This window comes from Bison bison, unplaced genomic scaffold, assembly GCF_000754665.1.
Source record: "Bison bison bison isolate TAMUID 2011002044 unplaced genomic scaffold, Bison_UMD1.0 scf7180017864525, whole genome shotgun sequence".
Taxonomy (NCBI): domain Eukaryota; kingdom Metazoa; phylum Chordata; class Mammalia; order Artiodactyla; family Bovidae; genus Bison; species Bison bison.
This window is the reverse complement of record NW_011495076.1, coordinates 2,259,276-2,282,436: the sequence shown is the minus strand read 5'-3', so window position 1 is coordinate 2,282,436 and position 23,161 is coordinate 2,259,276. Positions and strand designations below refer to the sequence as shown.

General features: G+C 41.4%; 1 protein-coding gene across 1 annotated transcript in view; it reads left to right on the top strand.

Annotated features, from left to right (window-relative positions):
• Window positions 1–16,299: 16,299 nt before the first annotated feature.
• The window catches only part of HERPUD2 (HERPUD family member 2), a 77,217-nt gene continuing 70,355 nt past the window's right edge, over window positions 16,300–23,161 (top strand). Inside the window, exon 1 of the mRNA XM_010831147.1 lies at window positions 16,300–16,400. The gene's annotated coding sequence lies outside the window, so the exon portion shown is untranslated. The remainder of the gene's footprint in view (window positions 16,401–23,161) is intronic.

Sequence of the window (23,161 nt, the reverse complement as noted above, 5' to 3'; positions counted from 1 at the left end):
TTGAATTGCAATACCAGCATGAAGCCTGGTTTCCTATTGACTGCTGTCTTTGCCTGCAGCTACTGATGGCCTTCATCAGTAGAAAGCTAACTAATCGGACCCTCTGAATTTTCCTTCCTACTCTTGAAACTCAAGGACATGGAGAACTCTAGTTTTATGGGGCACAAACTGATGGTTCTGTGAGTTGTAACCATGGCTTAAGCAGACTTTGACTTGTCTGATCCTCTAGAGAGTTAGCAGATCTAATATCTCAACATACTTTTATTAATCTGGAAGCTTTGACATTCTTGAAAGAATAGTTGACATTTACTAAGCATTTACTATAGGCAGGCAATGTACACTTGGGTTTCCTGTAGGCTACTGTAATGTAATCCTCATCGAATCCATCAAAGTAGGGATTATTAGCCCCTTTAATGGAGGAAGAAACTGAAATTCAAAGAGGTTAGCAGTCAACAGCGCCACACGCAGGCCTATAAGACTGAAAACTTCCCCTTACCCCTCCACATACTCTAGTCCCGGTGTAAATGACTAATAGCTTCCCTTGCTGATAGAGTTTTAGGTTTAGCACATTCACTTCTGGGATACACAACAAAGCTAGAAATTTAATCCTAAACTCCCAAGCACAACTTTTAGAAAGGCTCTGTGACGCTTTGCCATTGGTTTAGTCAGCAGTCCTTAAACTGGGTTTGGAGACCCCCTACTGGGTGGATTTTCGTACTAACTCAGCTAAACTGTAACTAGGGCACCGGGCACTCTCTTGCCTATGTAGCCCCAGGTTAGTGTGGGCTTTAAGAGACACGTTACGTGAACTGGGATGTGACTCAGTGGAGCAGCAGCTCGATTTGTTTTGCACGTGGAAGGCTGCTGTAGGCACAGGTGCTGTTACAGCTGATTCGTGTCGTGGCTGACCTGCTGGGCCAGGCCTCCAGCTTCTTCAACCTCCCCAACTCCTGGACCAGATATGTGTTTAGCTCCCTGATGAAGGACACCAGCTTCTCCTAGAAATTACCGCATCATGAAAACTGGTGGCTCAGAGGCCCTTGCTTTCTTCACTTCATAGTTTTCTTTCCCAAATGCTTTCTCTGAGGATTTCAGGCTTCAGCACCAAACACAGAACCAAAAGGCTCACATAAGCTGTGTAACCAGGTCCCCCAGTTGTGTGATTTTACATCCCTATAATAAATCCCATATTAAATATATATATTTCCTAATGTTCTGCTTTTCTAATTGAACCTTGATTAGTTCCTTACATCTGGGATAGGGGAAGAATTCGAGGATACAGTTTTAAGGGAATCAATTTCCAAATCTTCAACCTCCTAATTCTTTCATAAACATGATCTGCTAAGAATAAGCCAGTTTGGTTCTCCAGGAAGAAGATGCTGAGAGTTCAGAATGCAAATGTTCTACAGGGAAGTAGCACTCATGAAAGAAAAAAGGAGAAAGCAGGATTGCTGGAGTCGCCAGACTATAATAAGGATCCCAAAACATCTCTGCCAGATAATTGGGGAGCGCCATCACTTCATGGGAAATAGATGGGGAAACAGTGTCAGACTTTATTTTTTTGGGCTCCAAAATCACTGCAGATGGTGATTGCAGCCATGAAATTAAAAGACGCTTACTCCTTGGAAGGAAAGTTATGACCAACATAGATACCGTATTGAAAAGCAGAGACATTACTTTGCCAACAAAGGTCCGTCTAGTCAAGGCTATGGTTTTTCCTGTGGTCATGTATGGATGTGAGAGTTGGACTGTGAAGAAGGCTGAGAGCCGAAGAATTGATGCTTTTGAACTGTGGTGTTGGAGAAGACTCTTGAGAGTCTCTTGGACTGCAAGGAGATCCAACCAGTCCATTGTAAAGGAGATCAGCCCTGGGATTTCTTTTGAAGGAATGATGCTAAAGCTGAAACTCCAGTACTTTGGCCACCTCACGCGAAGAGTTGACTTATTGGAAAAGACTCTGATGCTGGGAGGGATTGGGGGCAGGAGGAGAAGTGGGTGACAGAGGATGAGATGGCTGGATGGCATCACTGACTCGATGGACTTGAGTCTGAGGGAACTCCGGGAGTTGGTGATGGACAGGGAGGCCTGGTGTGCTGCGATTCATGGGGTCGCAAAGAATCGGACACAACTGAGCGTCTGAACTGAACTGAACTGAACTGAAAGACAAGACTGCCCCTTCAAAGTATTCCTGTAGGGTGGAAACAGCCAGGTCCCTGTGCAGCAGCTTTGCTCATTGGTGGGGGTCATCTCCAGGGAGTAGGACCTCCACTGAGAAACTGAGGAATCTCAGCTAGACACATTCCACCTAGTTGGGCAGCAAGTTTTTTTCTTGGAGGGATATCTGAGCAGCACATTTCCATGTCTGCCACCTTACTCAACCCAAATCTTACAATAGGGTTTTGCCCTGGGCTATGAAAACCTTTTAGGACCAAGGAGGGAATACACTGAAATACTGATTTAGATACCAATTTGTCAATCCATTGGTATCATGAAAGAGGGATCATTCTAGATCAGTATTTCTCAACCTTTTTTTCATTATTGTTCATCCCCCTAACCACTAAGGCCTTTTAAGACATTTTTTTCCTGTCTCGCCACCATCCAATATTACAGTCATACTACATATATGTTTATGACTATATGTACTGTGCTTTCTACATAAAAAGAGTAACAGTTTTTTCATCTCTTAAGAACCAATTTTCACTCCCTTGTGGACAACATCACCCCTGTGTGGAATGTATGTTCTAGATTAAAAGAGACTTAAGGGATATAGCAACCAGATGCAATATACACCCAAGATTGAATCCTGGATTGTATAAACCATCGCATAAAGGGGATTTGGGGGACATGTGAGAAATTTTAACATGGAGAGGCTATTTTCATTAAGTGCTACAGTGCTATTTTGGCTGTGTAGGAAAATATTCATTTTTTGTAGATACATACAGAAGTAAAAATCAATAAAGAAATATTGGTTTGGTAATGACATGTTTGTTTGTTGTTAATCAAGCTTCCTTACGTGCACGGACCCTCCCTCCTTTGCCTGTCTTACTCGTATTTCTGTTATGAGTGAAGTTGGCATTAGGAATAGAATAACTGGGGAACCTCTGTGGGGAAGCTCTAGATTTGGAACAGCTGAACAGTGTTAAGTCAGTGATGCTGATTCTCTTAAAGTTAACTGGAATGTCTTGCAAGACAAGCAAATTTTTTGGATTTGGATAGAACTGGTTTATAAAATTTTTACATGACCTCCTTAAGATTTGAGGTATTTTATTCTTTGGGAAGTTATGACCTATTTTACCAAATAGTGTCATGAAATATTTATCTTAATTACAATTTATCATCATCTTATCCTCTGATGAAAAATTTTCAATGACAACTTAAAATATGTGAGGAGTTACATAGTCTTAAAAATTCTTTTGGGGGTTATGTAAGCAACATATTTAAGGATTCCAGGGCTAAGAAAATACACTTCAAGTAAAGGAGGCCCTGCTTTTTTCCTTTCTAGGAGCCAGTGGCTAATTATAGGCACACAAGACACCTGATTAGGATTCCAGACTAATGGCAGCCCTTTGCTTTTGTGGATAGGAATCAAGTTTATTTCAATAAAGTAATTTCCCCCCCTTTTTTTCAATTAAAAAACCCACAGTGACAGATTCCACTGTCACATAGCCACAGGCACATGAGTGGTCTTTATACAAGGATCTTACATAAGGCTATAATTGCCTCCTGCAACTTTTCTCTCCAAACTGTATAAACCCCACTCCCCAGTCTTCAGAGACACCCCTTCCCCCATCCTGCTTGTTGGTGGATGAAAGAGAAATTACTCCAAATAGCAAAGAGATCACTTTTGTTATTTCCAATCAGTGGTGAGATTGAAAAGTCAAATGTGAGGGGCTGTATGTTTTTTCAGACAGGATGAATCACTGGCATGCTGCTTTTTGAAGGGTGTCTAAATCATTTCACATAGCACACTTTTAAACAAAAGCCCTCCCATAAGGCTGAAGCATCTGGCATGATATATGTTCTTCCAGATTTCTCAAGAGTCTGAGCTTCCCAAGGCACGTTGTGCCCCACCTTTCAGGTTTTTTCCCTACTTAATTTTCTGGCGTGTCTCCCTGTCAGGTCCTGCATATCATTCTCATTACTGCTGACTTTGAATCTGTAGTCTTGGCGTAAGTTTGGAAAATTCCAACGAGTAATGTCTTACCAGTTTTTAGGCCAGAGGTAGAATTCTAACAAGATCTGCTTGTTGCTCACAGAGTCAATGACTCTTGGAAGATGATTACAATCAGCTGTCGGGATTTAGATGGGCTGCTGCTGCTGCTGCCGCTGCTGCTGTTAAGTCGCTTCAGTTGTGTCCGACTCTGTGCGACCCCATAGATGGCAGCCCACCAGGCTCTGTTGTCCCTGGGATTCTCCAGGCAAGAACACTGGAGTGGGTTGCCATTGCCTTCTCCATTGCGTGAAAGTGAAAAGTGAAAGTGAAGTCACTCAGCCCTCGACTCTCTCTTGACCCCAGGCCTGCATTTCCGACTGTTTTCTGAGCATGATCTTGAAAACCCGTGGTGGTGTCAAACTCAAGATGTCCATGCTGGAACTGCTATCCTTTCCCTTTAATGTTTTCTGCAGGGGTTGCTCCACCAGGTTAAGCTTCCTGTAGTATTGTTTGGTTTCTGTCACATCCTCTAGGATAAAAGGCTCCAGTGGTTCACCATTGTCTATAAGATAAAATACAGATTCTTTTCCTGGTATTCAAAGTCCTGATACTCCAGTTGGACTGGTTCATTTTATATTGCCCAAGCAAGCCATCTACTTAAGTCTATCAGGTTTTTGGTCAAATGTTCTCACATTCTGGAATGTTCTATTCTTATCTGTTTATTTTTCCTTCAAATATTCATGTTGCTCTTCTAATTTAACCCAGATTACTGGATGGCATTCTCCTCATTTCCTTGAAGTCTCTGCTCAAATGTCACCACATGAGTAAGGCTTTTCTTTAACACTCTTTAATACTGATATTAATGTTACAAAAAGTCACCCCTGACCATCTCCCACACTTCCTATCCCTATCCTTTCTGCTTTATTTATTTTTCTCCACAGGACTTATCACCATGTTATTTATTCCTGTATTGTTATCTGCCTCCAAGGGGACAGAGATTTTCATTAGTTCTGTCCATTGGTGGAGTGTCAGCAACTAGAAAAGAACCTGGCACATAATAGGAATATGATAAATATTTATGAATTCAATAAGTGAATGAATAAACTCTGAAAATACTTAAGAGCATTTAGAATGAGTCTGGCACTCTCCTGGGTTCTGGAGAGGTGCAGTTCTTTTAGAAACACACAGTCATGGGGAGAAAAATGTGAAGTTAAAAAATGGAAGTATTCATCAAGTTCAAGTGGAGCATGTACATGTAAGAAAGAGAGAAGAATTACAGTATTATTATTGAGCTCCTACCATGTTTCAGGTACATTCACATTCTGGTCTCGTTTAAGTTTCACAATGATGCAATCCAGTAGGTTTTATTATTTCTAATTTTGTGGGTAAGAAAACAGAAGCTAAGTAATTTCTCCCAGTTTTTTGCTAATAGGTAGTTAAAATCAGAAGGAATTTAAAATCATGCAAAGGTTTTCTCAGGCAAAAATCAGTATGCTTTGCACTATACTAGGTTGCCTCTCAAGTTATTTGGGAATGAATATATTTAACTTAACCTGTGGAAGGCACCATGAAGTAGGTGCTATTTGTGTGATGAATGATAAGTTCATCAAAGCAGAGAAATAATGGCAGGATAGCTACCCTCTGTGTAAATTTCCCAGCTCACCACAATCCACAGGTTCTTTCCATTCTGACCTCTCATTCCCTTCTGTAATACTAATTCATTAAATAAACATTTGACTATCTGCTATGTGCCAAGTAATGTTCTCTGCTCTAGTGCTAAAGTAGCGAATAAAATAAAATTCCTGTTTCCATGGAGATTTCATTCTCTAAATATTTTGTGTAATATTGGGAGAAAGCAGGACATTTCAAATTTAGAGAATTCAGATTAATGTTATGGCTTCATTATAACTAGCAGAGGACCTTAGAGAAGTCATTTAAATGCTCTGAATTTCAATGTCTATATTTGGAATAGGAATAACTACCCATCTCACCAAAACATGATGTTGTAAGAATTGAATAGGATGAAAATTCTTTGAACCATGAAGCATTGGATAATTCTGTCTTATTAAATGTAACATGTCATTGATTTTAAGAAACACCATTATTTTACATACTATTAAGAAATTTAAAAAATGACATGCCATTGACTGTAAGACCCATGCCAATCTCAGAGATGTTAAAATGTGGGAAAAAACTATGTATCTCAGAATTGTTGAAATATGGTATAAGAAAGCTAGTATTGTCATTCTAGTATGTAGCTGCTGCTGCTGCTGCTAAGTCGCTTCAGTAGTGTCCGACACTGTGAGACCCCGTAGACAGCAGCCCTCCAGGCTTCCCTGTCCCTGGGATTCTCCAGGCAAGAACACTGGAGTGGGTTGCCATTTCCTTCTCCAATGCATGAAAGTGAAAAGTGAAAATGAAGTTGCTCAGTCGTGTCCGACTGTAGCGACCCCATGGACTGCAGCCTACCAGGCTCCTCCGTCCATGGGATTTTCCAGGCAAAAGTACTGGAGTGGGGTGCCATTGCCTTCTCCGAGTATGTAGCTACATATGCTCTATTATGTAGCATACAGTTCAGAGAGGAATGGATTCAGCAACATACAATGGAGTAGATCAATAAGACAAGTGATAGAGTATTTCTTAGAGATTCTTGAGTCTATTTTTGTACATAATTTCTTCTTGGATAAAATAATTGCAGCCTTTTTCTATGTTGTAATATTTTGGAGCTCCAACCACCTATTTTCCTTTGAATAATGTCACCATTCTGGTCCCAGAGCATTGTGTATGCATTCTAAGTCACTTCAGTCATGTCTGACTCTTTGTGATCCTATGGATTGTAGCCCGCCAGGCTCCTTCATCCACGGGGATTCTCTAGGCAAAAATACTGGAGTGGGTTGCCATGCCCTCCTCCAGGGGATCTTACCAACCCAGGGATCGAACCTATGTCTCCTGCATTGGGAAGTGGGTTCTTTACCACTCGGGCCACCTGGGAAGCCCCCTAGAGCACTGCTGCTGCTGCTGCTAAGTCGCTTCAGTCGTGTCCGACTCTGTGCGACCCCATAGAGCACTACTTGTAGACTATTATATAAGAGAGGAATGAGTTTTTTACTTTACCTATACTTACTTTATAAGAAGTAAAGGTCTCTGTTTCAAGTCCTTATCCTAATTAATAGAACCACATGCACACAGTACCTTCTTCATGAAAACTTGCCTGTAACAGGAAAATGGTGCTTTACTAGAACATTTTTTTTCAACCATACGGGCATTGTTAACTATGTAAATGAGATCTCGCTCTTTTCCTCCTTTGCTTTTATTTCTTCCCCTTCACTCCTGCACATCATCCGCTTTTCCCTTTTGTTTTGGCTCTTAGAAAACTATAAGACAGACCTATACTTCCATATAAGGTTCTAACTTCAGTTTCATCCTTTTTGCCTGAACTTTTCTTTTCTCCTAAATCCTAACTTATTTTTTTCCAATATTTCATTATAAAATTTGTTGACTAGAAAAAGATGACAGAATTTTATATTAACACCCATATACCCTCATCTAGATTCTATGATTAACCTTTTGCTGTACTTGCTTTATCACATGCCTGTCCATATATACATCCTTCTTTTCACTTACTTTTTGATGTGTTTCAAAGTAAATTGCAAACATCTATACACTTTACCCCTATATGTTTTCTTATAACTCTGGCCACATTCCTAGGAGTGGAATTGCCAGGTCATAGGGTAGATGCATGTCTAATTTCATAAGAAACTGTCAGTCCTTTTCCCAAAGTGATTATATCATCAACACCACATGAGAGTTCAGGTTGTTCTATGTTCTCCCAACATTTAGTGTTGCCACTCTGTTTTTTCAAATTATTTTAGTTTTTCATGCACATAGTAGTATCTCAGTGTGGCTTTAATTTCTATTTCCTTGATAATTAATGATATTAAGTATCTTTTAAACTGCTTATAGGCCATTAATATATCTTCCATTGTGTAGTGTCTGTTTAAGTCAGTCCAAATTGAGTTGTATGGTTCTTCAAATGTTTGAGATATAGGAGTTCTTTATATAATTTAGATACTAAAACTTTGTCAAAGGTATGTCTTACAAATATTTTATATCAGTCTATGATATATTTCTTTGTGTTTCATTAACACTGTCTTTTTATGAGTAAAAGTTTAAAATTTTGGTATAATCTATCAACTTTTAAATGGTTTTGCTTATCTTATCTAAGAAAACTTTGCTATTCAAAGTTGTAAAGATACTCTCCTCTATTTTTTTCCAGAAGCATTAGAGTTTTGACTTTTACATTTAGGTCAGCAATCCCTCTTGAATTAATTGTGTGTCATGTGAGGTGGGGGCGGGTGTCAATGTTTATTGTTTTTCTATTTCAGTACCTAGTCCCAGGCTTCCCAGATGGCGCAAGTGGTAAAGAACCCACCTGTCAATGCAGGAGATTTAAGAGATGAGGGTTCGATCCCTGGGTTGGGAAGATCCCCTGGAGGAGGACATGGCAAACCACTCCAGTATTCTTGCCTGGGAAATCCCATGACAGAGGAGCCTGGCAGGCTACAATCCATAGGGTTGCACAGAGTCAGACACGACTGAAGTGACTTAGCATACAAGTACCTAGTCCCAGCACCCAATCTATTTTTTTTTTCAATCTTGTACTTTATACACTTTTGTAAGATTATTCAAATATTTTTGAAACAAGCAACAATTGGATTCTGCTTAAAGGCCAAAGGATGTCCTCATGAGTCTTCTTACAGTGCTGTGATGAGTAATATTCTCCCAACATAGACTATTAAAATAGAACTCCCCACTTCCCCACAATAAAAGATGTTCTGTGTCCCCTTTAGCCTTGGCCTTAAGTTATTCACTTTCCTGCCTCTCCTGGAGTGGTGAAAGGCTGTTGTGCTCTCATTCATTCACGAGAGTTAGCTTGTTCCTACTGGATCTCATGGAGATGAGGCAGGAAGAAGCTTAGGAGGATTGCCTTTTGGGTCTGAGTGGCCTAATGGGTTTTTACAGGCCTCCAGGGCTTGTCTTCAGTGCTTTGGAAGGGCATTTGTGCTACAGAACTTTCAAAGGTAGAGCTATTAGACTCTGATGAGATCTAGAGACAGAACAAAGCTATGCTCTGGTTCTTTTGGTAAATTTGATTCTGGTTTTTCAGTTCTGAGTGCCAGTTCCTAAGAGGAGTGTTTTCTTTATCCTCTTTTAAACTCTTTTCTACCTTTCCCCTTTTTGCTCAACAGAGAATCAAACCTTGTATGTATGTATGTGTGTGTGTGTATACATATATTATGAAAGCAATTTTTCTGGTTGCAAAAATAATATAAACTTATTGTTGAAAACTTTGATAGTACAAACAAAGAAGAAAGCACAGATCAGCTATAATCCTAACACTCAGAGATAAGCCATGGTGGCATTTTTGATCAACTTTGATTTTGAATCTTGGCTCTGCGTCTTACTAGCTTGGCACCTCTTTGACTCTTAGCTCCCATCTGGAAAATGGGATATAACTTTCCTCATGGACAAGCTGTAAAAATGAAAGATGAGGTAAGTAGAATCTTTGGCACATAATAGATAATAAATAAAAGTTCAGCAAATGATGTATTGATGGGTCTAGAAAGTAAGTGGGTGTAGGGAAAAAAAATCTCAGTTCCTTCCCCCCACCCCCCGTTTTAAGTTCTCTCATTAAATCCTTTAAAGCAGGCAAAACTAGAAGGACAGAACACAAGATAGTGGTTGTTAGGCGCTAAAGGTGAGGGAGGAGTTGATTAAAAAGGAGCAAGAGAGAATTTCGAGACGGTGAAACTGTTCTATATCTTGATTGTGATAGTAACTACACATCTATATGTGATGTTTAAAACTCTCAGAACTATACTCTAAGAAGGTGAATTTTACTGTGTAAAAATTATACTTCAGTAAACCTGACTTTAAAAAAATAATCCTTTATAACAAAGTCCTAAATTTCTTCATTGACTTAAATTGGTCCTTTCAGGTCTTTCAGGCTTTCCCCTCCAGCTTCTCTCTTTTCTAGACACTTGAGGCTGTTTACCTTCCTGATGGTGTTCTGAATGTTTGTTTAGCTCTCCTGTTAATTGTCATACTGGATTCTTTGTTCCCTGTCTCCTTGCTTTGCTGCATATTTTATTTCCCTCTTTTGAATAGACACTCTGTTGAGCCAGCCTCAGCTGTGCTTAACAAACAAAATGTTTGGCTGTTTTGTGTGTGAGCAGTGCAACTAATTAATTATAGTGAGTGAGACAAGAGAAAAGCAAATCCAGAGTCCTTGTGTTAAAGGTTAAACAGACATCCTTGAAAATCTTCTGGATTGTTCCTTCTACTATGAACAAAGAACATGGGACAATTTTTATAATGAAAAATTAGTAGAACACAGTGGAATTTGTTATAGTGGCTTGCTGTAGCTCCTTTAAAACAGATGCAGCTATTTGAGGTATATTTGATCATACATTCTGAACTTTTCAGGACACTCTAGATATCAAATATTCCATGCCAAATTCTCTCTAAGACACTCATACTGTGTAGGCCAGACAAATGTATCTTGATTTTGATTCATACAATATAGCTGCCAGACTCAAAAGTTAAGTTTATTAATTTTTTCTTCATCTTTCCATTCTGCAAGTTTTTATTGGGCACCTACTACTGAGTGAGTGCTAGACTCTCAGTAGACTCTGGAGAAATAAGATAAATAAAATTATTCTTGAGAAGCTAATGTTCAGTCTGGGGGATGGACAGGCTAACAAATGAGTTCAGTTTCTCTAGAAAATAACTGCATAAGGAAAAGACCAGAGATAAGGTAATTCATGTACAATAGAATTTACTCAGAAACTTTTAAATTTTATTGTGTATATACATATATATTTTAATTGCATAAATAATATAGACTTGTTTTCCAACACCAGTACTAGGAAGATTTCATTAGATAGCTCTCATTAAAAATATAGTATTTAAGTAAATGTATAATATTACATATATATGTATTTATATAATTTTAAAGTTTCTTTTCCCTGCGCTGGGTTTTGCCTCACTGATGTGTGCAGCTTTCTCTAGTTGCAGAGGTTGTGGCTAATCTTTTTTGTCTTTCGCGGGCTTTTTTTTTTTTTTTCACTGTGGTGGCTTCCCTTGTTGCAGAGTACAGGCTCAGTAGTTTGTGGCTCACAGGCTTATCTATCCCACAGCATATGGAATCTTCTCGAACCAGGGGTCAAACCAGTATCCTCTGCACTGGCAGGCAGATTCTGAACCACTGGACCACCAGGAAAGTCCCAGTTTATACATATATATACATATATATATTTTTTTTTTTTTAAGACATAGAGGAATCTTTAAAAAACTTTTTTGGGGGGCTTTGTGGGATCTCTGTTGCTGTGGGTTGGCTTTTTCTAGTCGCAGCGAGCAGGAGCTACTCTCTTGTTGAGAATGCAGGCTTCTCACTGTGGTGGCTTTTCTTGTTGCAGAGTGTGGGCCCTAGGGCGCACAGGCTTCAGTAATTGCGGCTCTCGGGCTCTAGAACACAGGCTCAGTAGTTGTGGTACATGGGCTTAGTTGCTCCACAGCATGTGGGATCTTCCCAGATCAGGGATTGAACCCATGTCCCCAGCACTGGCAGGTGGATTCTAAACCACTGGACCACCAGTGAAACCTTATATATTTTTCAATAGGCAAGGACATGCTGTAATCCCAGGACTTTTACTAGTATAGTTTTTGGTTAGAAATCTTACTATTACTATCTTAACCATCTTGCAGTTACTTCCAGTAACAGCTGACAGGTCTTGAGTTCTGCCAGTGCCAGGTAACTTGCACACAGTTGTTCTGTTGCTCATTCAGTTCAGTGGAGTAGACATTATTCTTCCACTTTGTAGACTAGGCAGAAAGTGGGTTTTAGGGACGGAAAATGACTTGTCTGGCCCCACCAGTGGACTGGAGGTAGAGGGGAGATCTAAAGTGTATCTGCCTGACTGAAGGCAATGTGCTCTTCTCCAGGCTGTGCGGCCAGCCCTTCAATGTTAGGGAGCTTTGAACTGCATATCAGGCATGCATTTGTTTGAATCTCTGGGGCTACCGGAAAGGAAAGTGAGAAAGGGGGAAGTAATTAAGATGCAGCTACTGGCAAAGCATCCCTTGTAATCCAATATTCTTGCTGCAGCCAGAGAGACCCTTTTAAGTGCCAATTGGGCCATGCTTCTTCACTCCTCAGAATCTTCCGATTTATTTATAACTTATTATTTATTTTTAAGGTTTAAGAACTTTTTTATTAAGGTAACACTGGGGTTCCCTGGTGGCTCAGTCAGTAAAGAATCCACCTGCAATGCAGGAGATCGCCTGCAGCACAGGAGACCTGGGATCCATCCCTGGGTTGGGAAGATCCTCTGGAGAAGGAAATAGCAACCCACTCTGGTATTCTTGCCTGGAGGATCCCATGGACAGAGGAGCCTGGCGGGCTGCAGACCATGGGGTCACAAAGAGTCAGACATGACTGGATGACTGAACAACAACAACATTGGTTTATAATATTATATAAGCTTCACGGGTACAACATTTTTCTATTTCTGTATACACTACAGCATGCCACCACCAAAGATTTAGTTTCTGTCACCAGATGTGGACTGCCTTTGCTCATTTCACCCCTGCCCCACCCCCATTCCCCTCTTCCCTTCCGCTCTGTTGTCTATATCTACGTGTTTGTGTTTGTTTTGTTTTATTTGTTCCTTCATTTATTTTGTTGTTGGCTCCCATCTGTGTCAGGCGTATGAATCTATTCTATCTTTCCAGCCACAGGTAGGCATACCTGCCCTCCCTCAGAGCTGTCCCAGCCACACTGGTCTCCGTTCGTCTTTCTCTTCCCCATGTGCTTTGTCCTAAGTCCTGTCCCCAGGCCTTTCCTCCTACAGTTCCTTTTGCTTAGAAGAATATCCTTAAGCCCTTCCGCCTTCTCATCCATCAGTTAACTCTGCTTCTGGCTCTCAGTGCACTGTGGCCCCTCCAAAAGGCCTGTCCTATTGTACCAACCCTCTGCACACATGCCCACATATTCATCTGCATCATGCTTTCATGGAGGCCACCATTAGATGGTCATTTACAGATAGGTGCAACCTGATTCTGTGAAAGTGCCTCCCCCTGGAGAGAGAGGTCGAGGGAGACAGGGAAGCTGCAGTTCTTGCTTACCATTATCCTGGCCCTTAGCTCTGAGTGAACAGAGTAGGTACTCAAAAATAACTGTTGAAAGAAGGAACCCTTCAGTCTTTCCTCTCACCTCCACTAGACTAGGCTTTCTCATCCTACACTCTTAGTAGGACCCTGAACTTTTCCTTCTTAGTCCTGTAATTAGAGACTTGGCTGATTAGCTGATTACTTATCTTTTCTCCTTACAGCCCCATAAAGGCAGAGTTCATGTTCACTTTCCTCACCATTGTGAGCTTAGCACAGAGAATGCCCTCAATACATATTTGTAGAATGGGCAAGCAAGGGGCGTGTTGACCAAAAGGGAGTGATTCAAAGGTCTGAGTGTAAAGGCTACATGAAGTGGCTCATTATCTACTAATTCAAATTTGTATTAATTTGATAAACAATCTAGTAGTGTTATTAGCAACTCCCAAGCTGAATAAAACATTACTACTACAAACAAAACCCAAGGAAACCCTTCACACTGGTCCAAAGCTCGTTCTTATGATTAGCTCTCTGGTTAGTGAAGGTAAATTACTTCTTTTCTAGACAGAGGCAGATTTTCCACAAGAAGCTTAATCTCCAGGAGTCTCACTTGCAGCACATCTTCCAGGACCCTAGGAGAGCCTAGCAACGTGTGCACAGGGTCATATGTTTTCATAAAACTAGCAAAAGTAAGATATTTTAAGACAATTAAAAACGCTGTCTTGCTACATTCTGACTTCCCTTCTGCCAGCTTTTTGGGGGGATTAGAGTGGCCATGGGCATCCTGGGTCTCTGGCTAAGGGGAAGTTGAGTTGGGGACACACTGAGTTTGGATTTAGTGGGATATGTGATTTTTCAGACAATTCTGTGTATAGTTAAGTCGTGGCTATTAGTCTCACCATCGAAATGGCTTCTAGGAAAATCCCTACACCTGCAGTAACATTTGGTTATTGTGACATGAAGTTAGTGGTTAGTATCATGGAAGTTTCTTCTGAGAATCGCTTGCTTTGGCACTGAAGGCTATGAGGTTATTTGTGGTGGCTTCTCTAGAACCCCCATAATTCGTGATTTCCTGAAAATGGCCTTTTGATCTTTGCTCTCCTGGTCTGTCCAATGGTGATCAGCCTCTAACTCCCTGCATTACTGACCATTTAGGAAGTACCTAAAACATGCAGAAGCTTCATTTTTCCTAGCTGAACTCTGACCAGGCAACGAAAGCTCCTCCTGTGACACTGGTATGACCTTCATGGCAGAGCTGTCTCTTTGGGCACCTTGAGTGCCTGTCACCCTTAATCTGCTCCCTTACCCTTCTCATGTGCCCTGTGGAACCACAGGCCAAGAGCCACACTGCTCTCTCCCCAAGACAGAACAACCTCCCTCCCAAAGTGTGCCCTAGAAAAACAGACCATTCATAAGAGTGAGAAAAAGGCAGACAGCAGGGTGAGGAGCAGAGAGAGAAGACAAGGGGAAGAAGACTGAAAGCAGCATGATTAAGGAAAGGCTATAGATGGGTTGACTGAGAACGATGCAGAAAGGAGAACAAAGCTGAGCTCTTCCCTTGCCAGATGTGTGTGTGGAATTGTATTCTAATCCAGAGTTGGTTGGGGTCAGGCGCCAAGTTGAGGATGGAGTATGCTCATCTCTCTCCAGGATCTTTGGAGGAGTTTCCTAACTGGTTTCCCAGCTTCCAGCCCTGCCCTTCTAAGTCCTTCTCAACCCCAAAGCCCAATGATCCTATTCAAATAGGAGTCAGCACACACCACTCCTTTGCTCTAATACTGTCTGACCTCACTTCCCTCCTCTGTCCCCACCCTCAGTCGGTTCCAGCCAGACTCACTGTTCCTTAAACATGCTAGGCCTGCTCCTGCCTCAGGGCCTCTGCTCAGGCTGTTCCCTTTGCCTGGAAGACTGCCCCTTGAATGCCCCCCTGCCGCTCTCCATCCCCTGAATCCCCTCCTCACTCAGGCTCTTCTGGTCACTCCATCTAAAATAGTAACACCCTCAATGTTCCTGAGCCCCTTTCCTTTCAACATAGTATATAATATATTTATTTATTTGTGTTGTCTATCTTCTTCCACTAGAATGTAAGCTCTAGGGTGGGGATTTTTGTTTGTTCACTGCTGAATCTCCCTCTTCAAGCACAATGCCTGGCATAGAGTCGGAGTATACTAAATACTTGTTGAAAAAATGACCTCATGAGGCAGGTGCTATTATTAAGCACATTTTATAGAAGATAAAATTTGGGCTTACCGGTATAGAGTAATCTGCCCAAGATCACACGGTGAAGTGAAAGAGCAAGCGTTGGACCCAATCATGACTGTTTCAAAAGCCTGTGCTCATAAATGCTGCACTGTAACACAGTCTTCCTTTGGCTAGGAACAGCTAAGAGCTGCTAATAGCATCTCACATCAGCATTTCTTTCCGGTTAACCAGACCACTGGGCCTTCCTGAGTTTGCAAGGTGAGTAATGACAGAAGGGGATGAAGAACGAAATCGTTATGCATGTGCTTTTTGAGGAAGCGAAAGAACAGCTTTAGGTCCACTTAGTTGAGAACAGGGATGTGATGAGGCTGACCCCACCTGGGGTGTCTTAGAGTGGAAGGGGGCTCTCCTCAGGGTAGGATCACCCACAGGCAGGCCAAACATGTGTTTGGGTAACAGCATAGGGGCTCAGATGGTAAAGAGTCTGCCAGCAGTGCGGGAGACCCGGGTTCAATCCCTGGGTTGGGAAGATTCCCTGGAGAAGGAAATGGCAACCCACTCCAGTATTCTTGCCTGGAAAATCCCATGGATGGAGGAGCCTGATGGGCTATAGTCCTTAGGGTCGAAAAGAGCTGGACACAACTGAGAGACTTCACTTTCATTTTCAAAGCAGAGGCACCAAAATAATGGGGCGGGGGGGGGGACTTTTATGGTAGTAAGTGGTTATTTGATATTTTCAACAACTTATAAAATGTGTTGTTGTAGGAAAAGTCAGAACTTTGCTGGACTGCCTTAAGGGCATTTGACTGAAGGCATTGCTTGGATATTTGATTACCTGTGGCGAGTGTCAACTTCTCAGTGCATAGCGTCTCTGAAGGTCAGTCTGGCCCTGCTGATCCTGGTTGATGGGGCCAGTGGACTCACTTTATCTATCATTTACTGTCAAAAATGGTGTATATATATGTGTGTGTGTGTGTGTGTGTGTGTGGTTTCCATTATGTACTGAGAGGTAGATGGAGCAAGAACTGTTGCTTTGTAAATCCTTGGAGAATTAACAGTGGTGTTTTAGAGAAGGTTGATTTAATGCTGTTAATTTAAAAATGGAGTTGGAGGTCTGAAGATCTCCTATTCTTGCTTCTATACCTTCTCTGATGTCACCTTTGTGAAGCCTTCTCTGCCTACCTCCCTGGATTCCCCTCCCTCAGCAATTATTCACTTCCTCTTCTGTGCTACAGATATTATCAAATTTATCATATCATATCATAATCATTTTTATCCACTGCTGATCCCCTGTGAGACTAAGAAATCCTAGAAGTATATGCTTTCTTTATCCATTATTGCACCTAGATTCATCTATCTAGCACAGGGCCTAGAACAGACTGAAGGTTCTGCCAAAGACAATTAAAACCAGATTTTGGAGGCTGGAGGAGTTTCTAAGGAAAATGTCTCTTTTTTTGGTGAATTCCTTAATAAGACATGCCAGGTACCTAGCATTGTTTACAAAATAGGTCATCCTGGAGTAATTGTTTCTACAGCCCCTTGTTTTTCGCCAGACCTTCTCTGCTGGACTGCTCAGTGACTCCCAGCCGGAAGAGGAGGCATGTGTGCTAAACTGGCCCTCAACAACTCCCCCATATCATGCCCTTCAAGCCCCAAAATGACAAAAATAGGCTTGTAGTCTTTTGGCCTGCCTGGGCTTATCACTTCACTTCTCTGCTTTTTCGGTTCCTTATTCTGCAGCTATTAGGAGTTGAGATGGGAGACGTAAGCTCCCTCCAGGCTGTGAAATCTCTGAATCTTGAGCCTACTCATGGACAATAAGCAGTCTATAACCCTGCCTTCTTTCCACTCTCTGCAGAGCAGGTCAGACCTGGTTACCTTGGAACAAGACCCGCACCCACACCAGTCCTTGGAGCTGCTGTTTGTGACAGACCTTTCCTTTAGCTGAGAGTGTATTTCTCCTGTAACAACACATCTGTCTTCTGCCGCCTACCTCTGTGCTCTACTGCTGTATCCTCGATCTTGTGGGTCAAGCCTTCTCTCAATGTTCATTTCATCCAGGTTTTGTCCCTATAAAAATGATATGATAAATTTAGAACACTGCACATACCATGATGCTATTTATGTATTTTATTTTAAGCTATGCATGTTGGTCTTTTGTCTGTTTGCTCTCAGATCTATTCTCTACCATCCTCAATCTTGAGTTTTGCATTCCTTGGAGTTACTTGTCCCAGGCTTGCTTATGGACCTGGTCAAAGAGAGCCAGTGATGGAACACCGGCAAATAAGAGGGGAGAAGCCAGGGTATCTCTTCCCCTTTCCTCTGCTTCAGATCTGTGTGTCTGGCAGCAGCATGTCCATGTCTCCAGAGCCTGCTGTACAACCCTCTCTCCATGGTTCCTGATTTATCCTGGAAGTGCTGTCATGGTTCACAGTTCTCCCAAGCAGTCCCAGAACCTGGGCTCCTGTAATTGCCTTCTCTCCTCATCCCTCTAGCCCCGGAGTTGATAGTGGCTTCCTGCTGTTCTCTGGCCTCTCAAGTCTTCCATCACCTATTTAAAGTCCCTCTGCAATACCTAGGATGGCTTCTGTAGAGTATTTTTGACTCTGACTAAAACACTCCCATGTATGAGTACGTTGTATATATACATGAATATACGAATATCTATGTGAATATCTATGTGTATGAAACCACACATATGTATGAAAACACATGTATGTATGAAAAAAATACAGAAGAAGATCTGGAAGTCTGCACATGAAACTGTGAACAGTGCTTTTAAGACTGGGAAAAGGAATAAGGCTGGGTTGGTATGGAATTGTGAAGCTGAATGGTAGTTTAAAAAAGAAAATTTTAATTAATTAATTAATTATTTATTGCGGCATAACTTACATATATAGAGGGCTTCCCCAGTGGCCCAGATGATAAAGAATCTGCATTCAATGTGGGAAACCTGGGTTCTATCCCTGGGTCAGGAAGACTAACACATAATTTTCATAAGTGTGTATATGTGCCATTTAGATTTTTTTTTACAATGACCATGTATTCACCTATTGCATATCTAATATTAAAAACAAACCATTAAAAATATAAATAATAGGAGTGAGGCGAATGGGGCAAAACACCAAGAGCTTTAGCTGAATCCTTGAGCCATGTAGGGGAAGTCTTGCAGATGACACTAACGTTCATTCATGCAACAAGTATTTTTTATTTACTGTGTGCCAGCATTGAGGGTCCATGAGTGAACAATATAGCCATGATCCTTGTTCATATTATCTGCAGTAATTACATACACAATTATGTCATTACTAATTAATTACAAAAAAGTAAAGAGGGCAATGAAAGTTCTAACCTAGTCAGGGAGGGCTTCTCTGAGGAAGTGACTTACCAGCTGAGAGCTGAAAGACAAGCAGTTAAAGCTCAGTTGCTAGAGGTAAAGAGACAATATGAGACGGTCAAGCTGGGCTACCACTGAGTACTTGCTTGGTTCCTGTTCTCAGGGAGGCTGCTGTAACAACAGAGCTTGCTAGCAGGTGTTTTGCCCTGGAACTCAAAGTGGGATGCCAGTCAATAGGAAGTGTGTGGAGGTTCTGTAGGACTGGTCTTCTACTGCTGTAGCCATGCCTCCTGTTGGATCCATTGTCTGCACACCAGGTGGTTCTCACCTGGAGGAGAGGAAACCAATGCCATGTGTTCTCTGGTGGTTACAAGGCGGGTTTGGAAGTGGCTCAAAAGCTAAGGATGCCCTGGGGTCAGCAGTGGTAACAAAGGTACCCATGTCCATCAACCTCTCACCCTTTGATGGGAACAACTGATATTTTCTCAGTCTTAAGTAGCTGCTGCTGCTGCTGCTAAGTCGTTTCAGTCGTGTCTGACTCTGTGCGATCCCATAGACGGCAGCCCACCAGGCTCCCCCGTCCCTGGGATTCTCCAGGCAAGAACACTGGAGTGGGTTGCCATTTCCTTCTCCAGTGCATGAAAATGAAAAGTGAAAGTGAAGTTGCTCAGTCTTGTCCGACTCTCCGCGACCCCATGGACTGCAACCTACCAGGCTCCTCCGCCCATGAGATTTTCCAGGCAAGAGTACTGGAGTGGGTTGCCATTGCCTTCTCTGGTCTTAAGCAGAGTGGTATGCAAATGTCTAAGACAAGTGCTCAGTCCATCTTCTATTCAAATTTCTACTTCTGAACTCTTCCTGAAATGGAATGCTGGAACTTGTGGTAAAAAGCTGTTCATGAAGCAAGTCTCATTCTTTCTAAGCTCTGTGTTTTTCTCTTTTTGTTCAACCTAATTCAGATTTTTTGCTTGTGTCTCAATTTTTCCAATTCATAAACATTTTGAAAATGGCTATAATTTCCTTGTTTTATTGTACTGTTAAGTCACCGATCACGTTTTAGCATAAGCCAACTAATTATTCCATGAAATTAAGTTACTTATAAAGTAGTCTATTAATTGCAATTATAGTTTCATTACAGCCTGCACAGGTCTCCCCGACTATGTAAAATCAGGTTATGTTTCCTTTTGATGTCCAAATTACAAAGGTAACAACAGGATCTCAGCTTGACCTCAGTGTCCTACAGCTCTTTCTGGGCGTCCCCCACAGGATGTGTCATTCGTGCTTACAAACCAGCTGCTGAAACCACACAGGTCCACCCGGTCCTTTCTCTTCTGCTCTGGCTCCTCCAGGTCTGCTTCCTGCACGGCCACTTGGAAAGCATCAGTACTGTCACTGCCCATCATGAAATCAGCACTGATGGTGCCAAGTCCACGGTCTCTCCCAGTGCTGCCAAGTCAGCCAGGCTTTGCGTTGTCAGAGCAGAATGATATTTCCTGAGCAAGCAGAGAAAATGGCCTCTTCCCTCCAGTTCTGTGCTCTGCTTTGTGACCTGGGATCTGAATGAGTGGTGCTCTGGACTGAGAATCATAAATGTTTCTTGTGAATAGTTTTCCCAGTTTCTGACTTTCATCTTTCTAAACCCTGGGGCTTATAACCAAGTTCAAAGATCTAGGTGGGGGAAACAATCTGTACCACCCCTCAAACCTTCATGGTTCTTGGCTGTTCCAGCAACATCAGTGGAGGGTCTGTTCTCAAGTCACACACAAAAAACTTCCATCCATATTAATAGAGGCAAACAGATGCTATAGAGTCTGCGGGGGTGGTATCAGTCTGTGCTGATGGGTATCAATACCAACAATCTAAAATTAGGCTCAGCTGGCCAAAATGTATTTTATGTAGGGCTTAGTAATTTTAATTCACTCTAATAACTGAAATAACTAGTTTCAAGCAGATTCTGAAGATCAATGCCCCACATCACAATGTCTTCTCCAAAAAAGACCGAGCACACATGCACATTTATGTCAAAAAATTCACAAGAGTCACACAGGTGCAGACCTGTTTATCATGGAAACCAAGCACAAGCTCCTCCCCAAGTCTCATGTGAGGCTGGGGTATGTGGCTGTGGTTTAAGAGCAAGCTTTGTGGTCTAGAAGGCTCTTGCTTGTGTGAGGCCCTGTTTTACCCTAGTAGGAGGCTTCCACTATTTCCTGGTGAACTAGTAATACTGAGAATGGTCTTGGTGGGATATTGAGCTCTCGAGACATTTATAATTCTTACATTTAACACTCATTATGTCTCTTCCTGCTAGAGGATTTGGGGAATTTTTTAAAAGTATAAAACATTCTTTTTAAAAGTTTAAAATTTAAAAGAAGTTTGTTTTTTAGGTCATTGTGCTGAGTGAAATAAGTCAGACAAAGATAAATACTGTATGATCTTGCTTATATGTAGAATTAAAAAAAAATAACAAGCTGATAGAAACAGAGTAGATGAGTGGTTGTCAGGATTGGAGGTAGAGGAGAACTGGAAGAAGGTGGTGAAAGGGTACAAACTTCCAAATGTAAGATGAATATGTTCTGGGGCTATAATGCACAGCATGGTGACTAGGGTTCATAATACTTTATTTTAAAAGCTCTTACCACATGCACACATACATAATTGTTACCATGTGAGGTGACAGAAGTGTTAACTAACCTTGTGGTAATCATACTGCAATATATACATATATCAAATCATTATATGCTATACTTTAAACTTACACAATGTGATATGCCAATTATACCTCAGTAATGTGGGGGAAATGGATTTTTTAGTGAGCCAGACACTGTTTAATTACATTTATGGATTCTCTCGCTTAATCCTCATATAAGGTAAAAGCTACTATTAGCTTCATTTTACAAATGAGGAAAGCAAAACTGAGGACACAGCAGAGCTCACACAGCAGAGTTAGGATTCAGACCTGGATAGCCAGATTCTATAATAGAATCTTAGCTCTTATCCAATGCACTGTGTCTCTCCCTCTCAACTTCCATTAAAAATCCTAGGACTGTTGCCAATAAGGTAATCAGATTCCCCTCAATGCATATTTGAATTGAACAAACAAAGTATGTAAGTTAATGTAAGGTAGTTTCTTCACTGATTGGTAAGAATTGCCAGGGTAGTCTCAACAATTTACAATGTTCCACTTTTCTGCGTAGAAATTTGGATTAAAAAGCTTTAAGTTCTTAAAAAGTAATGGAGTCTTTAAAATACTACAACCGATTATGTTTATAACCAGTTTATATAAATATAAACAAACAGGAAGACTTCACTAGGTGCTTCACTAAGACATACAAGCATTTTAAAGAAATAGATTGTAGTAACTACATGTTATTTCTATAAATTTGATAATAAAGAAATCTATTTATAATAAAATAATAATCAGTTTAGTTCAGTGGCTCAGTCGTGTCTGACTTTTTGTGACCCCATGGACTGTAGCATGCCAGGCTTCCCTGTCCATTACCAACTCCCAGAGCTTACTCAAACTCATGTCCATTGAGTCGGTGATGCCATCCAACCATCTCATCCTCTGTCGTCTCCTTCTCCTCCTGCCTTCAATCTTTCCCAGCATTAGGGTCTTTTCTAACGAGTCAGTTCTTTGCATTAGGTGGCCAAAGTATTGGAGTTTCAGCCTCAGCATCAGTCCTTCCAACACCCAGGACTGGTCTCCTTTAGGATGGACTGGTTGGATCTCCTTGCAGTACAAGGGACTCTCAAGAGTCTTCTCCAACACCACAGTCCAAAAGCATCAATTCTTTGCCACTCAACTTTCTTTATGGTCCAACTCTCACATCCATACATGACTACTGGAAAACCCATAGCTTTGACTATATGGACCTTTGTTGGCAAAGTAATATCTCTGCTTTTTAATATGCTGTCTAGGTTGGTCCTAGCTTTTCTTCCAAGCAGCAAGCATCTTTTAATTTCATAGCTGCAGTCACCAACTGCAGTGATTTTGATTGCCAAAAAAATAAAGTCACTGTTTCCCTTGTTTCCCCATCTATTTGCCATGAAATAATGGGACTATTTCTGCTTTATTGACTATGCCAAAGCCTTTGACTGTGTGGATCACAATAAACTGTGGAAAATTCTGAAAGAGATGGGAATACCAGACCACCTGACCTGCCTCTTGAGAAACCTGTATGCAGGTCAGGAAGCAACAGTTAGAACTGGACATGGAACAACAGATTGGTTCCAAATAGGAAAAGGAGTATGTCAAGGCTGTATATTGTCACCCTGCTTATTTAACTTCTATGCAGAGTACA